The sequence below is a fragment of the Notamacropus eugenii genome, chromosome 1 (genome assembly GCF_028372415.1).
Source record: "Notamacropus eugenii isolate mMacEug1 chromosome 1, mMacEug1.pri_v2, whole genome shotgun sequence".
NCBI lineage: Eukaryota > Metazoa > Chordata > Mammalia > Diprotodontia > Macropodidae > Notamacropus > Notamacropus eugenii.
The window spans coordinates 687,634,558-687,652,263 of record NC_092872.1 but is presented as its reverse complement, the minus strand read 5'-3'; the positions used below and the strand labels follow the sequence as shown (position 1 = coordinate 687,652,263).

Genomic DNA, 17,706 nt, shown 5'->3' with positions numbered 1-17,706 from the left:
CTCCTTATCCTCTCATTACCCCTAAGAACCTCTTAAAGACTCAAAAATGCATAGAAAGTTCCTAGCTTCCTTCAGTAGAGAAGTTTCCTTACCTAAAAGTTCTCTAGGTAATGAAATCATGAGATCATATGCTTAGTCTCAATCCTCACCCCTTAAATGTTAAGGGCAGGGGAAAGAGTATTGGAAGTGGATTTAGGAAGATCTCATTTCCTACCTCAAATACTAGCTGTTTGATCAGGAGCAAATAAATTAACCTCTCTCAAATTCATTTTCCTCTTTTGTAAAATGGTGATACTGACAGCACAGTAGCTTCATAATATTGTGAAGATCAAATAAAAAAAGTATACCTGTCATTTTGCAAAACTTGACCCCTATTTAAATACTAACATTTAACATTATTATTATCATATGCTCTCCCAGATATTGTGTTTAGAAAGACATGAAAGGTGGCTGAGAACAGGCAACAGCTGAGACTGACAGAGGACAGAGGTGCTGAACTATGGCTGTTATGCAAACTGTGGTGGAGAGGTTGGAGAAGGCAGTGGGCCGACTAGAAGCAGTATCCCACTTGTCTGGCATGCACAGAGGGTGTGGAGACAGTTCTCCAAAAGGAGGAGGAGGTCTGTATGTGGAAGCTTTTGACTCTGCTTGTTGGCCCAGTAGCAGACTATTTAAAGATCAGCGGAGAAATTGGAGGAGATGTTCAGAAACATGCTGAGATGGTCCACACAGGTCTGAAGATTGAACGCTCTCTTCTGGTGACAGCCTCTCAGTGACGGCAGCCAGATGGGAATAAGCTTTTGTCCTTCCTGGCACCTATCTCCGAGCAGATCCAGGAGGTCCAAGCTTTTAGGGAGAAGAACCAAGGCAGCAAATTGTTCAATCACCTCTTGGTTGTCAGTGAGAGCATCCCCGCTTTGGGCTGGGTGGCCATGGCACCAAAGCCTGGCCCTTATGTGAAGGAAACGAATGATGCTGCCGTGTTTTATACAAACCAGGTGCTCAAGGAATTCAAAGATGTGGATAAGAAGCATGTGGAGTGGGTAAAAGCTTACATGACTATCCGGACTGAGCTGCAGGCATACATTAAGGAGTACCATACCACTGTTCTAGCCTGGAGCAAAACGGGACCCACAGCAAAAAACTGAGTTGCACATTGTCAGGCCCCTCAGCTGGCTCAACCCCTCCTCCCCCACCACCTAGACCTCCTCCTCCCCCCATCCTCACGAGTTCTGGCTCTGATGAGTCTGCTTCTTGGTCGGCACTCTTTGCTCAGATTAATCAGGGAAAGGGAATCACACATGCTCTGAAATATGTATCAGATGACATGAAGACTCATAAGAATTCAGCCTTAAAGAGCCAGAGTGGACCCGTGCGCAGTGGCCTCAAGCCTTTCACAGCTCCCAAGCCAGCTGGCGGAGCCACTCCCAAACTAGCTGCCAAGAAGGAACCGCCAGTGCTGGAGCTGGAGGGCAAAAAGTGGAGAGTGGAAAACCAGGAGAATGTTTCCAACCTAGTGATAAATGACACAGAGCTGAAGCAGGTGGCTTACATATACAAGTGTGTGAGTTCTACACTCCATATCAAGGGCAAAATCAGTTCCATCACATTAGATAACTGTAAGAAGCTTGGCCTGCTGTTTGATGACGTCGTTGGGATTGTGGACATCATAAACAGCAAAGACATCAAAGTTCAGGTGATGTGCAAAGTGCCAGCTATTTCCATCAAGAAGACAGATGGCTGCCATGTGTACCTGAGCAAGAATTCTCTGGACTATGAGATAGTCACTGCCAAGTCTTCTGAAATGAATGTCTTCATTCTCACAGAAAGTGGCGACTTTAAGGAATTCTCTGTCCCTGAGCAGTTCAAGACACTGTGGAATGGGCAGAAGTTGGTTACCACAGTGACCAAAATTGCTGGATAAGCAGCATGCCACTAGATCCTGTGCTCTCCCCCTCAAATCATGGGATACGCCTGCATTCAGATGATTCTCTTCTAGATTTCCTCTGCCTTTCTGCTCTTAAAGGCTTCTGTTTCCTTGGAGAAGTACAGCTACCTGCCTGTATATATACATTATATATATATATATATATATATATATATATATATATATATATATATATATATATATATATATATATATATATATACCTCAGGCTGAGATGTGGGGTGGGGTAGCTGGTCAGCTGGGCATCTGCATGTGATCTGTAGGAAGGTGTATCTTTTCTGTGTCAGCTTGAACCACATCACTAATCCCCCCTTGGTGGTGAACTCGAGACCCTTTCATATGGGCTTCAGCTTTGGAAAGGGAGATGCACATGGCTCCCTCTGGATGAATGGACCAGGTTGTTCCTGCAAGGGTCGGGCCTTTTGGTAATGCTTTTCAGGAAGGTAGTGGAAGCTGACATGTAACCCCAGCTAGATATTCTAACCAAACTAATTCACTGGCACCAAGTGATGTTCCAGGGCCCAGTGATGTGGCTGCCCTGGACAAAAGGCCGACACTCAGGCACACAACATTCCGAGCCAACTTATTTCCCTGATAGCATTCCTTTTATCCACGTTCTCTCATTCTGTCTGTGCCATGCCAAGAGGTTCCCTTGTACCAGCTGCCTGAGGAAGTTGGGTCTACAACAGACAGTCCACCCTACAGCAGTTAGGTGAAAGCTGGGTCCTCTTCATGTGAGCTTTTGGGGTGTTGGCCAAACACCTCCCTTCAGAAAAGTTTTTTAAAAATCATTCCAAGGAATCTGGCATTCCTTCTTCCCTTCCATTAACTATTATGAATCTTGACAGGTGCCTGTCATCTATTCTTTCAGAATTGTCTTCGCTCATGCCACATTTCTTGGCGCCCACCTTCCCCTCGTCCCTAAACGGTTTCACCTTTTTTCTTTGCTGGGATTCTTATAGCTTTTGTTTATATACTGAACAGAAGCATGAAGCCTCCAATACAGGCTGTTGCATAGGCTTGAACTTGATGGTTTCAGGCCTTGAACAGCTTTTCCTATGTATAAATGTTTTTTATTTTCCCTTTAGAATATTTACTAAAATATGGAATCTTTTTTAAACTTTTGGAGTGGGGGGATTGTCCTGTGACTTCTGCCCATTCCTGAAGCTTGTGGGAATAAACCTTTACGTACTTAAAATTATACAGAAACTAGAATAAAGTTAATGCCAACTTGAAAAAAAAAAGACATGAAAAAAATTCAACAGTCTCTACATTCAGGTGGATTAAATGTTAATAGGAAGATGAAATTAGAACATAGATCTCCTGATCTATGAGTTGAGAGAAACTCAACTTTATACATTCGCTGTGTTTCTAAAAGCTTTCCTATATGTGAAATTTGTGTGTATAAAGTTCATTATTATTGTTTCTAATAATAGTAATACTAGTAAAACTACCAGCTAATCTCTCTAAAGTATTTAGGGGCCCATTAAAATATATATTTTTTGCAACTACTCTATTCTGTATGTATGGGAAATTATTTTTTATTATCTACACTTTTGAGTTGAGAAATTCAGGCCAAGAGTAGTGAATCGATTTTCTCCAAAACAACCTCATTTCTACATTCAATATAGCTATCACAATATGATAAGATATTTATTATTGATACTGTACTTTTATGTAAGTGTGTGTATATTATGTATATATGTATGTGTGTATGTGGGTGCATATGTGTGCATGTGTTCATCTGTAGGGATTCTCTTAACTTTGGATCTCCTCATGGAAAAAGGGTTACAAAGGCACTCTTATCTCAGACCTTTTCAAAATAAGTAATAAATGAAGCTGTACTTCATATTCCAGTGAAAGAAAAAAAACACTATTGTTTATATGAATATTCATGAAAATTAACATAATGGTAAATTTGTCCCAAATGCTAATCAGATCTGATCACGAACCAAACGTTAAGTGAAAACTATAATTCCTTGTAGATGTAAATCTATGCAACGACCAGACCTGAAAAGAATATTTTTGGAAAACATTCATCAGGGAAAGAACTGAGATGGTGCTACACCACCCCAGGGAACATTTCTCTTACTTCAGGAAGTAATATAGGTAAGGGATGCCACTTTTCCCTAAGCAGAAAGCTCAGTCCAAACCTATTAGATGAAACAACTGACAACTCTCCAAGGTCTCCAATCCATCTCAATAGGTTGTAGCATCACTTGATCTCGATTCACATCCCAGTCTTTCCGTTTGTTACACAGGACCTTTTCCAAGTTTGTTCAACTGCTATGAATCTCTCCACAGAACAGTTTAGCAAACAGAGCAGGTTTCTGAAGCAAACAGTTCAGCAGTCCCAGGAATTTAATCAAAGGAACTGTTGATTATAAGCTGAGAGTTAAAAACTAGGCATTGTACTTTTCTTTTTTTCATATAGAAAATAAAAATATTACCAGGGATTCCTGGGTGGAATTTCACAGAAGGATGGCTATACCCTTAGGAGAAGGTTATGTATATAAAGTTCATTGTTATTGTTACTACTCCTAGTAACACTAAGTAAACTACCAGTTCATATCTCTGGTGAAACTCTTTTCAGAGGAAATATAGGTTTTTCCAAAGTTATATGGAAGTAAAAAGTTGGAGATAAGTAAAATTAAGAATCCATTTGAAGTTATTAAACACAGAATTCAATTCCTTTGCACAAACTTCTAGTACATCTAATTCAATGTGATCCCCAAATTAGAGCACTGATAATTAGAAGGAAGCTTTGAGGTCATGTAAGAATGATGTTCACCAGCCAAGAATCCCCTCAATATTATTTCTGAGAAGTGGTCATCCAATATCCACTTGAACATCTCCACCACAGAAAAGTCACTACATTTTAAGGAATGCCATTTAGCCTTAGGACAGTTCTAATTATAAGGAAGTCTTGCTGTTTACTTAATTGTATTGATTTTGTTCCCACCAAGCACTCTTTATACTGAGCAAAAATCTTTTTCAATATGACTTTTATCATATACACTGTCTTTCACTGTATTCTCTGGATCCAAAAAAAAAAAAAAAAGAAGAAGAAGAAATCGAAATGTACTCCCATAAGATAGACCTTCTTGTTGGGGATTTGAAACAAGGCAGACAGGACTCTGGCATTTACTAGCTAGAGGACCTTTTGCAAGTCACTTGAACTTTCTGTCTCAATTTCCCCATTCACCAAATGTGAATAGCCTTGCTGCTGTGGGAAAGAAAGGAATTCTTTTTCCACAGGCTTAAAGCTCCTCCCAGCTTTAAGGGATAGCAGAATGTAAGTCAGAGGTGACTAGTTCTAATTAGAGAGCAGAACCAGGCTTCTGATTAGGTAAGAGGTAGGAAGACTGGACACATGCTTAACAAGATGTTTGAGGGGGAACCCGTCAGGGAGGAGAACATGAAGTGGGAGGTTCAGGAGGTTGAATCTAGTCAATGGAGAGTGGGGGAGAGGGGGAGGGAAAGAGAGACTCTAATAGGGAACAGCATAAAAAGCTCTGCATTTCTCTGGGAAAGTGTACTGTCCATTGTGGAGGGACCCATTCATTAGGAATGCAGAATAATTGGCTAAAGAACTTACCTGGCTTCAAAACAAGTACTATTCTTTGTTTAGAATGATCATGTCTCTCACATTGCCCTCCCTTCATGCAGTTCTTCCACTAACTAATCTAACCTACTCAGCTTCTTTAGTACAAGTGAAGGGATTCAGACTCTGGGAGCCTCCTTGAACTCCTCTTGAATCTTCCTGCTTAATCTGGTCTTTCTTATTCAAATCTAATCTTCCCATTTGTTCTGGCAGTCTTAGGAAGCCCATGGGCTTTTCATTATCATTCTACTCAGGTCTCTGTTGCACCCCCCCATCCTTGATCCCATCAAAACCCAATTCCCCAGGCTGCCGACCACTCCCATCAAGATCTGTATCCATCCACATAATGCCCCTGTCAAGGTCTCTCTATTGCTCCACCTGCTTCCCACCCTAACCCTCCATTGTCTGCTATCTCCTGATAGCCTCCAGCTGTTTCCAGCCTTTGACCCTCCTTGGACTTCTCCTCAAAACCCTTCCTAAACCCCTCCTCCCATCACTTTGGACTACCGCCCCCCCCCCCCCCCCCCCCCCCCCCCCCCCGCCCAGATCCCTCCTATACCGTTTTCTGTATTTAAGTTCCATCTTGCCTCCATGAAGGCTCTCAGATTCAATCCAGCTCAGACTCTGTCTAGCTGGGATTCCATCTGGCCTGCTTGTGAATACAAGCTTCACAAATGCTTAGGCTCCTTAAGAGGCAACCCACTTTGGGAAATCTTTAATAAACATTGTTTCCTTTGGCTTTAAGAAGGCTTGAGTCGAATTCATTCGAGCACAACCCGGACTGTCGGTATCTTAGGGTCCCCAATCACCCCTTTACCTCATTACAAGCACTATGCTTTCTTGCCTCTGTGCATTTACTCATTATTTTTACCACATATAGAAATTCCTACCCATCTTTACCTACTGATTTTCCTTCTACTTCTCATGCTAAAATCTAATTAAATTTCCACCTCCTTTAAAAATACTTCTCTGTTTCATACATCATCTTACATTGCACATGTGTAGAAAGTTACCATTTCTCCATGAGACTCAAAACATACTTTGCTTTTGACTATGGAGACAAAAAAGCATGTACTTTTGTGTCCGTATCTTATTCTCATCAATTCTATATGCAGTATGCTAGCTCTAAGACTTAGGCCTCAGTCATTCTGACCACATTTATTATATTATCATCTACTGCATGTTATAATACATTTCATAAAATGCATTGTATAGTGCACTTTACAATATATTGGATCAAATATCCCTATCTATACATAGTGTGACTATTAGTACCAATATGAAGAAATTATGTCATTCCCATTAACGAAATAGAATACAACTAAAGAATACTTCTCTGTCCATATATTATCTTCCTATCAGAAAATAAGCTGTAAGTAGAGAAGGTGAATACTAACAAAAATATTGTATCTTTTGTAAGTGGTTTCCATACAGTATATACCTAATCATTATCCTTTGTTGTTGGATGGAATTAACTTTAGGATTGTTTTGGGTTTTTTTTTTTTTTTATAGTGACTATCATGATAATTTTAGAAAATATCAGAAAGTTGCTTCTTCAAATTCTTTCAAAATTCTCCTGTTTTGGCAACTAACATATATGAGAAAATCACAGTATACGAAAGAATGAAATTTGTCTGATTGGTCACAGTTTCTCTATATTGTTCTACCATTTGCTATAAAGGTAAAAGAACTTCACTCCTACAATCTGCCTTGTGCTAAGACAACCACCAGCAAGAAAACCACATTTGTAGTTTTAGTTTTTCTTTTTATCTTTGTCACTTACTACAGTAGCTTGGACACTGAAAATTCCTAGTATATTTTTTATCAAATTGAAGGGCAAGTATGTCACAGAGGATGCTAAATGCCAATTAAAACAATTAATTTGTCAGGCAATAGGAAACCCCTGAAGATTTTGGAGCACGAATGACATGATCAGATCTATATTCACATACATGAGCTCATGTATATACGTTTATATTAATGTAGTATTATATAAGCATACATGTATGTTCACATATATACATACCTACATACTTATGTACATGCATATATTCATGTGACAATATGCATTTATTAACATACATTGTGATGTCTAAGTGCAGAAACAGAAAAAATATAGTACTCGTAGTTAACAAGTTAGCAGTTTAAATGCTGTTTCAGACACTTATCATTTTGGTAAAACTAGACAATTCATTTAACCTGTCTGAGCCTCAATGCCTTCATCTATAAAAAGGGCTAATAATAACACCTCTCAGGTTTGCTTTGAGAATCAAATGGTTTAACACACTGATATATACACAAGTTGAAGGTGAGTATACATATGAGTATACATACAAATGTATATATATGTACATACATGTGCATATATGCATCCATACATGTCTACTTTGTTGTTATTTGTTTGCTTAATTATGGCAGACTTTAAAGATAAGGACAGCATGATGTTCAAGAACCAGTAGAAGAGTTGGCTTCAGAGTAGGCCTTTTTAAATATCTACTCATTTATTTATCTCTGTCATCATTACAAAGTCTTTTCACCTGTGCCTCTCAGTCTTCTCATCTGTTGATTGGTGTTCTAGATGTGAAGATCTCAAATACCTTTCCAGTTCTAATTTCAGAGTCTTTGATTGAAGTGAAAGAAATAAGATCACCCAGCTAGGCAAGAATCAGAGCTAGATCCGGGGCCTCTGCTCTTCACTTCCATATCAATGGCCTTTCCATATGTGTAATGATTCCCATGTTAAGAAGAGGAAATGCACTGTGTCAGTATTGATCTCTGTTCACCTTTCTGCAGGTTCCTTCCAACCATTGCACTGATCTGCTACCTTACACTGCTTTTGCAATCTATTCTTAGCAAATCAATGTTTCTGTCATGCAAAACAGTGAGTTATAATGCTGCCCTATACACTATTACCTACACTGAGACTAGAAATAGATAACATGCTGCCAAATGACAATGTGATAGTGAGATAGCACAAATGAATCACCAGTTCTTTCTGTAGTATGCTTGCTATAGGACCCAGGATTCAGTCACTCTGACTGTGCTACATTACAACACTTTGGATCAAATATTTCTGTCTATACATAGTATGACTAACATGGCAATATTAGGAGATCATGTCATTTCTTATTAACCAAAGAGTAAAAATTCTATTGCAGGTTTAGGATGGTAAGCTACAACTTCATCCTAGCTCTTCTGCTCATCTGAATATAAAATTTGGAGGTCCATTTTCAGCCCTTTGTACTGCCAATGCATCACATTTCTAGGGGCAAGTACCACTTCCAGCAATGCAGCTCCATGGATTTCCAAGTAAAAAGCAATGCCATATTTATTTTAGTAGATTCTGATCAGCAATTTCTCCCATTTAGTTTGAAACATCAATTACAATTAATTCCAGGCAATCTATTGTTTAATTGGATGGATTTCAATTGCAGATTAAGACTGCTGATTTCAACTGAGAAAGCTAATTTAAACCTGGCAACATGTTTTGTTTTTTTTAAAAAATGGGGTGGAATGGTATGAGGAGATAGAGAATAATTTAGACATTTGTTTGTATAATGAGGTGTCAATTGCTTATTTAATTATCCTGAAATGGCAGTTTTCTGCCCTCTAACTTCCCAAGTTGCAGATGGAATTTGGAAACAACTTTTTTTATAGGTGGAATATCTTCATAAAATCTTACCTGATTGTTTAACTCCTCCTATATTGAAAAAGTTTAGTAAAATCTTTGAGGATTCAAGACCTTCTCTAAGTTATCAAATCTTCATCTGAAAACTTAAGGTTTATGCTACATGAACTCTCAGTTTCATTCAGGCTCTCAAAATTCTGAGTCTGTTTTTTTACCAAAATTAAATTTTCTGTTTATTAAGCTGTTGCAGTCAAAACATCATTTGCAAAAAGTATAGGATAAAAGAGAAGCAATATTGCTTTGACTCTGACCATGAGTTCAGAATTAACTAGCATTTACACAATATGAAATGCTCATATTTTATTAAATATGTAAGGGACATTAAATTACCAAATATTGAAGTTGGAAGCTGTAGTGAAACATAGAATGCAAAAGGTATAAATAAAGAATGGTAGAATTAGGAGGGGCATTGCAACACTGGAAACTAGAACAGAATTTAAAACTTACAAAATAAGAAGCAGAAGTATACTTAGAATATAAAATATTAAGACTGGAAGGGACCTTAGAAATCTTCTACCTCAAACTCATCCTTTTAGAGAAGAGGAAACAAATTTTAAAAGTTGGAGTAGCTCCTTTAAAATAAGAGGAGTACAACTGGGACTAGAAATCAGTTATACAAAATCTTGTTCATTGCTATTACATCACATAAAATAACGAAAGATATTTGTGTGAAAGGCAGAATCAAGTAAAATTATTAAAGAAAGCTCAGTGTAGCTACTATCACATTCTATTTATATTTCAGACTATCTGATGTAACTGGATTTCACTATTTGTCAAAATACAACTGTTTGTATTGGACAATTAATGATTCACTTTGTCTTTGCATGATTTGAACATTTCTATCACTCTCTTCTTCAAGATTGATCAATGTATTTAAAAACCAGCATGTTTAAAAAATTACACTAAAAATTTCCTAGTAAGGAAATGACAGTAGAATAAATGTAAAAATTAAGAAACAATTTCTTTCATTAAAAAATGACACAGTGAAATCCACTGGGGAATTTTTTAACACATTTGTCTCATGTTATAAAGGTGTTCAAATTATTTGCTGTGTGCAAAGTGACAGATAAGGAAAACAATATACTAAAAGTAAAATATACACAGAGTGACAATTGAAAAAAGTAGACAGAATCACAAGTTTCAATTAATCAAATGAGAATGCAGTATGAAACAATCATTGGTATCTAAACGAATGATGACTGGATCATTCTAAATTCTTCTCACAGGTGAGCTATATTCTTTATGTTGTAGAATTCTCTCAGAGTAAATAACTGGAGTACTCTCCTTCCTCATGAGTAGGCAGTAAAGGAAGGAAATCATAAATTATTGGTAATCCAAAGGAAAAATAGATCCAGAACACAAGGCCATATTAAGATTGGTTGATGAATTAAGGAGGTTTAGTCTGAAGTCTAGTAGACATAGGTGTAGATATAATTAATATCTTAGAGGATATGAAAAAAAATAAGTCATGCAGTAGGGAATTTCTATTCATTTTCTGCCTACCAGATGACAGAACTAGTAATGATGTTTGTAAATTTCAGATGACAATTTCTGGTTGATACTAATTCCAAAAATTAGTAGTGTAAAAAAATTCAATGACTTCTTTTAGAAATTAATGAACTAGAGACCATTCAGTAGATAATGAAGGACCACTAGCTAAAGAAGATTCTTATTTTGGTGATTTGTTTTAACCTTTGGAATAGAATGGGATAGAATAAGACCGTATATATAACATGAAGAAGAAGAATGCTCCTCTTCTCTCTCTCCCAAAAAAGGGGTGCCCCCTTTCCCCTTTAAATACTCAGTACCTGAGCTCTCTGTGCTTAAAATTAAAATGGTATCAATCAAACAGTCACCTAAGTTTAATCTTTGGTTTGTCATACCTGATAGGCAAATGCATTACTTGAAAGATGTAACATCTACCTTACTACCTCTATTTAATGCTATACAGAGTTAAATGATTCACTCCTCAGGGTTGATCCTCACTAAACTCACCTGTATTCATTATTAGCAGACCTACCTATAAATTCCAGGTGTTGATTCTCCAATGGCTTTTCTAGGATTTTCCAAAGCTCATAAAGTCCTAGCCTGGCCTATTTTGTCTCCAGTATTTATCCACAGATCAGGAAATAATAACCACATCAGAGACAGAAAACAACAACAATTTCATGCTTTCATTGCCAGATATTGCCTCACTAGACAACTGTTGCTATCAACCTCCATCCCATGCCTACCGAAAGGCTGATGGTACTCCTTTTATTCTTTCTTACTCTAAAGCTTCCAAAGAAGATAAATTCTGGGGTTTCTTCCAAGTGGAATTCAATGGTTATCATTTATCCATTTTGGAGATTTACAGAAGAGCTATTATTCATGATATTTAGCCCTGTGACACTGAGCAAGGATTATAAGTAGCAAAATGATAATAGTAAAGAAGAGTTGGCATAATTCCTTTCAACTATAATGTGATACTATGAAATTAAAAAAATATAGGAAGTCAAATTATACTCACTAGGTTCATTAAAGAAGTCTCCATATCCTAAAGTGGTTAACCATTGTAATCAGAATTGTCGTGTCTGTTTAAATAATATTTTTATTTTCCCCAATTATACGTAAAAACAATTTTTTTAAAATTTTGAGATATAAATTCTATCCCTCCCTTCCATCTCACCTCCTTGAGATTTTAAGCAATCAGATATATTTTATACATTAGCAATCATGTAAAACATTTCCATATTAGTCCCTTTGTGGAAAAAAATAATAAGGAAGAAAGATACAAAGAGAAAGAGAAAAGGAAGGAAAGAAAGAAGGAAAGAAATGAAGTGAGAGAGGAGAAAGAGAGAGAGACAGAGAGAAAGAAAGAGAGGGAGGGAGAGAGAGGGGGAATAGTATGTTCTAGTCTGTATTCAGATGCCATCAGTTATTTCTCTGAAGGTAGTATTTTTCATCTTGAGTCCTTTGGGATGGTCTTGGATCATGATTTGCTGAGAATAGGGATGTTATTCACAATAGATCATCATACAATATTGCATTGCAGTTACTGTGTACAATGTTCTTATTCTGCTTACTTCACTCTGTATCAGTAAATATAAATTTTCCAGGATATTTCTGAAATCATCCTGCTCATCATGTTTTATGGCACAGTAGCATTCAATGCCCACATGTCATTCATGCATTCCAAAACTGATGAGAGTTCAATTTCCAGTTCTTTGCCACCACTAACAAAACTGCTGTACAAATGTTTTTGTATGCAAATAGGACTTTTCCCTTTCTATTTGATCTCTTTGGAATACAGACCTAGTGGTAGTATTGCAGGATTAAATGGTAGACACAGTTTTATAGCCCTTTGGATATAGTTCTAAATTGCTCTCCAGAATGGTTGAATCATTTCACAACTAAACCAATAGTATATTAATGTCCCAATTCTAACACATCCCATAACAATTATCATTTCCCTCTTCTATTATATTACTCAGTCTGAGAAGTAAGAGGTATTATTTAGAGCATTGTTATATGACTATATGTAGCTTTGATTTCTTCATCTGAAAACTGTATGTTCATGTCATTTGGCCTTTTATCAACTGGGAAATGACTCTTTTTTTTTTATAAATTTCACTTATTTTTCTACATATTTGAGAAATGAGCCTTGAAAACATTTCCCCAATTGTCTACTTTTTTCCTGTTTGTTTGTATTTGTTTTGCTTGTACAAGATTTTTTTAATTTTATGATCAAAATTATTAATTTTATATTTTATAATGCTTCTTATATCTTGTTTAGTCCTAAGTTCTTCCTTTGTATGTGGATTTCACACATAAACTATTCCATGTTCTCTTACTTTGCTTATGGTATTACCCTATATGTCTAAATTAAGTATGCATTTTGACCTTATGGTGGTATCTGGTATGCTCTGTACCTAGTTTTTGTCACACTGTTTTCCAGTTTCCCTGGCAGTTTTATTAAATAATGAATTTTTGTCATAAAAGCTTACGTTTGGGTTTATTAAACACCAAATTAATATGGCCTTTTAATACAATTTATTATGTACCTAATCTATTCAACTAATTGACCACTCTATTTCTTAGCAAGTAAAGAGATTGTTTTGATTATTAGCCCCTTTTTAATATAGTTTGAGATCTGATACTGCTAGGTCACCTTTCTTTTCTTTACAAAAAGTATTCCCTCAATTCTTTACCTTTTATTCTTCTAGATGAATTTGTTTTTATTTTTCCTAGCTCTATGTAATACTTTTGGTACTATGATAATTTAGGTATAATTATCATTTTCATTATATTTACTTGGCCTACCCATGAACAATTTATAGATTTCCAATTGTTTAGATCTGACTTTTTGCATGTTGAAAGTGTTTTGTAATTGTAATCATATAATTTCTGGGTACTTCTTGGCAGGTAGGCTTTAAAACATTTTATAATATGATGTCTACAATTATTTTAAATGGAATTTCTCTTTCTATCTCTTGCTGCTGAGATTGGTTAGTAATATATAAAAATGCTGATGATTTGTGTGGGTTTATTTATCTTTGCAACTTTGATTATTTCAACTACTTTTTTAAAGCTGATTCTCAAGGATTCACTAAGCATACCATCATATCATCTGCAAAGAGTAATTGTTTTGTTTCCTTGTTGTCTTTTTAAATTCCTTCAGTTTCTTGATTCTCTTCTCATTGTGTAGCAAATATTACAAGAACAAGGGAACAGCCATCCTTGTTTCACTGTTGGTTTTATCAGAAGGGTTCTAGCTTCTCCTAATAACAGATAACACTTTCTAATGGTTTTAGATAGATATTACTTATCATGTTGAGGCAAGCTCCATTTATTCTCATGCTTTCTGGTTTTAAAGCAATGGGTATTGAATTTTGTCAAAGGTGTTTTCAGAATCAATTGAGATAATCATATGATTTCTGCTGGATTTGTTATTGATATAGCTAATTAGGCTGATAGTGCTAATATTGAACGAGTCTTATATTCCTGGTACAAATCACATCTGGTCATAGATTATGATCCTTGTGATGTATTGCTGTAATCTCCTTGCTACATCATTTATAATTTTTGCATCAATATTCATTAGGGAAATTGGTCTATCATTTTCTTTCTCTGTTTCTGCTCTTCCTGATTTAGGTGTCAGCACCATATTTGTGTCATAAAAAGAATTTGGTAGGTACTTATTTGTCCTTTTTGTAAAGTTAATTACAGAGCATTGGTAACAATCGTTCTTTAAATGTTTAGTAAAAATTCACATTTGAATTCCTCTGGTCTTGGTTAATTTTTTTCTTAGGGAGTATATACTTCTCTTCATAAGATGGGATTAAGCAATCTATTTCCTCTTCTATTAATGTGGGCAATTTAGAGTTTTGTAAACATTCATTTCACTTAGATTATCAAATTAATTGTAAATAATTGAGTGAAATAGCTCCTAATAACTGTTTTACTTTCCTATAAATTGTTGGTGAATTCACCTATTTCATTTTCAATATTGGTAATTTGGTTTTCTTCTTTCCTTTTTTAATCAGACTAAACATTGATTTAACCATTTTATTGTGTTTTGTTCATAAAACCATCTTCTTGTTTTATGTATTAGTTCAACGAATTTCTTTCTTTCAATTTTCTTAATCTCTCTTTTGATTTTTAGGATTTCCAACGTTATGTTTAATTGGAGATATTTAATTTATTCTTTTTCTTGTTTCTTTTTTTTTAGTTGCATGCACAATTCATTGAACTACTCTTTATTTTATTGATGTAAGCATATATATTCCCCTAAATACTGCTTTAGCTGTATACATTAATTATTAGGATATTGTTTCCATGTTGTCATCACTTTAACATATTATTGATTGATTCTATGACTTGTTCTTTGACCCATTTACTTTTTAGGGTTAGATCTTTCCCCTAATTTAATGGAATATTTCAGCATTTTTGCATTTGATTGTGAGCTTTTTATGCCCTCGTAAATGGTCAGTGTTTGTATAGGTGCCATGTGCCATTGGATAAAAAAACAGTATATTCCCTTCTATCCTCATTCCATTTTCTTCAAAGTTCTATCATATCTAACTTTTCTAAAGTTCCATTCAAACCCCCTTTTAACTTACAATTACCATTTTAAGCTCTCTTTTCCTATGCTCAAATTCTAAGTAAAAACCAAAACCACAACAATAACAGAATTTATACAGATCTTTAATCTCTATATTTATTATGTCATATTCTCATAACAACTTCATTAGTTCTGTCATCTCCATTTTACAGATGAGGAAATTGAAGTTAACAAATTAAATGACTTTTTGAAGACCACATCAGTAAATGAGTATCTAAAGCAAAGTTTGAACTCCCCACCTGTTTAAAATCTTTTCCCTTCCTTCCCTCCTTCTCTCCTTCCTTCCTTCCTTCCTTCCTTCCTTCCTTCCTTCCTTCCTTCCTTCCTTCCTTCCTTCCTTCCTTTTCCTCTCTTCAACTGAAGAATGTCATCCACTGAGTTACCTAGTAGCAAGTACATTGTTATAGAGAATCAATTTTATCTTGATACTTTTCCAGATACCCCATAGGATGAAAAATCTAAACAAAATGTAGGACTATGTACTTCAATGATTTGTGAGCAGAATTAACCACTGTCTAGCAATGATGCACTTATGATATAGCATGGAATCCAGCATATCAGTTCAATTTAATACATTTATCAAGTGCTAGCTGTGTATAAGGCCACCATGAAAGTCTACCTCAAATCTCTCATTGTGGTATAGGTTTTCCCTCATTTCTGAACACTATGCTATCATATCATAAGTTGTTTCAGGTCCTATAGAACTGTATAGTTTCAAGAATAAAATTAAAAATAGATTTTGTGCTTATCAACTGAGAAACAGGAAAGTTAATTATATAAAAGCACTTCATCACATGCTGATGAATGGCAGGGGTGGGAGCTGTGGCACATAACTCATGCAGATTATCTTAGTTGACCTAGAAAGGATCCAATCTGCCACAGTGGAAGAAAATGGTGATACTTCTTCAATATTGAAGAACAAAATTATAAGGAACATATTGTAGGATTCTAAAATTACAAAGATGATGGGGAAATGGTTAAGTTCTTTTTTTCTCTTTAAAGATTTTAAATCTTGTAAAAAATTAGCACATTTTCTTGTACCAAGTTCAAAATTAAAATATATTTTGTTGACTTGAATTTAGTAATGAATATACATACATAAATGGAGCAAAGTTCAATACAGTCTGTAGGAGAGATTACAAAGAGAGATGTGGAAGATTCAGAGGGGGATGGATAGCACAAAGCTAGAAATAGCAAAACAAGAGTTTAGAGAGGAGAAGACCTGAACCATGAGGGAAAGGAAGATGTTAAACAGGTAAAGAAATAATTCTCAGTTTCAGACAAATGTATGAAGCAGAAGGTAGTTTGATGAGATTCAGAAATGGAGAAATGTATTAAAGTAGACATCAACTTCTATGAAAGCTGGGACCATGACTTTTCTAAACTAACTCACCGTACTCACCAACATGACTACTGCAAACAGTAGATTAATGAAGAGGAAAAATTGAAATAATATTTTACCAAAACATTAAATAAGTTCCCCTGTCATTTCTTCTTTTTCTTTTCCTTTTCCCACTTCTTCTTTATCCTCCTCCTTCTCCATGTCCTCTTCCTCTTCTCCTCTTCCTTCTCTTCCTCCTCCTCCTCCTCCTCCTCCTCCTCCTCCTTCTTCTTCTTCTTCTTCTTCTTCTTCTTCTTCTTCTTCTTCTTCTTCTTCTTCTTCTTCTTCTTCTTCTTCTTCATCTTTTTCTTTCTTCCTTCTTCTTTTCCTAAATTGACCTCAGGTGCATCATTTCTCTTTGTGGGATCTTCACCATAGAATGAACAGATTGTTGAACTCAATGATCATTTAGATATTTTCCAGCTCTGTAATTCTTTTACTTTATAATGAGAAGCAGTCTTGAAAGGAAAAGAAATAACATTTTAATTTAAATATTTGAATGCAAAAATACAGTAGATTATCTATAGCTCTTTTCACATTGAAAAATTCTTCCCAGAAACCTAATAAATTCAAAGCAATTCTGACATTCCAAAACTGAGTATAAGTGGAAGGAAACTTGACCAATTGTTATGGATCTGTTTTAATTCACCCTTGATTGTGAATTTTTTCTCTCACCCTGATGGCCTTTAATATTCAACCCATTTCCAAAGGCTTATTATGATATGTTAAAAAGAACAGTGCTTAGGATAGTGGAAGGGGTTCAGAAAAAGCTGATTAAAAAAATCAGCCTTGCTATGTTCTTAGATCAATATAACAAAGGTTAAAGAACATTACATTTTGCATCAGAATCCTTTGTTGTTGTGTTATCTTGGACAATTCACTGAGTTTTCATTTCCTCATCTCTGAAAGAAAAAGATTTGGAAAAAATGTTCTGAGATCCTTTCTATCTCTAAATCATATAATAATACATATAAAGGGGTGA

At 35.6% G+C, this 17,706-nt stretch overlaps 1 pseudogene; it reads left to right on the top strand.

The window, feature by feature from the left end:
- The first annotated feature begins 499 nt into the window (after window positions 1-499).
- LOC140528352 (adenylyl cyclase-associated protein 1-like) lies at window positions 500-1,924 on the top strand (annotated as a pseudogene).
- Window positions 1,925-17,706: the final 15,782 nt, after the last annotated feature.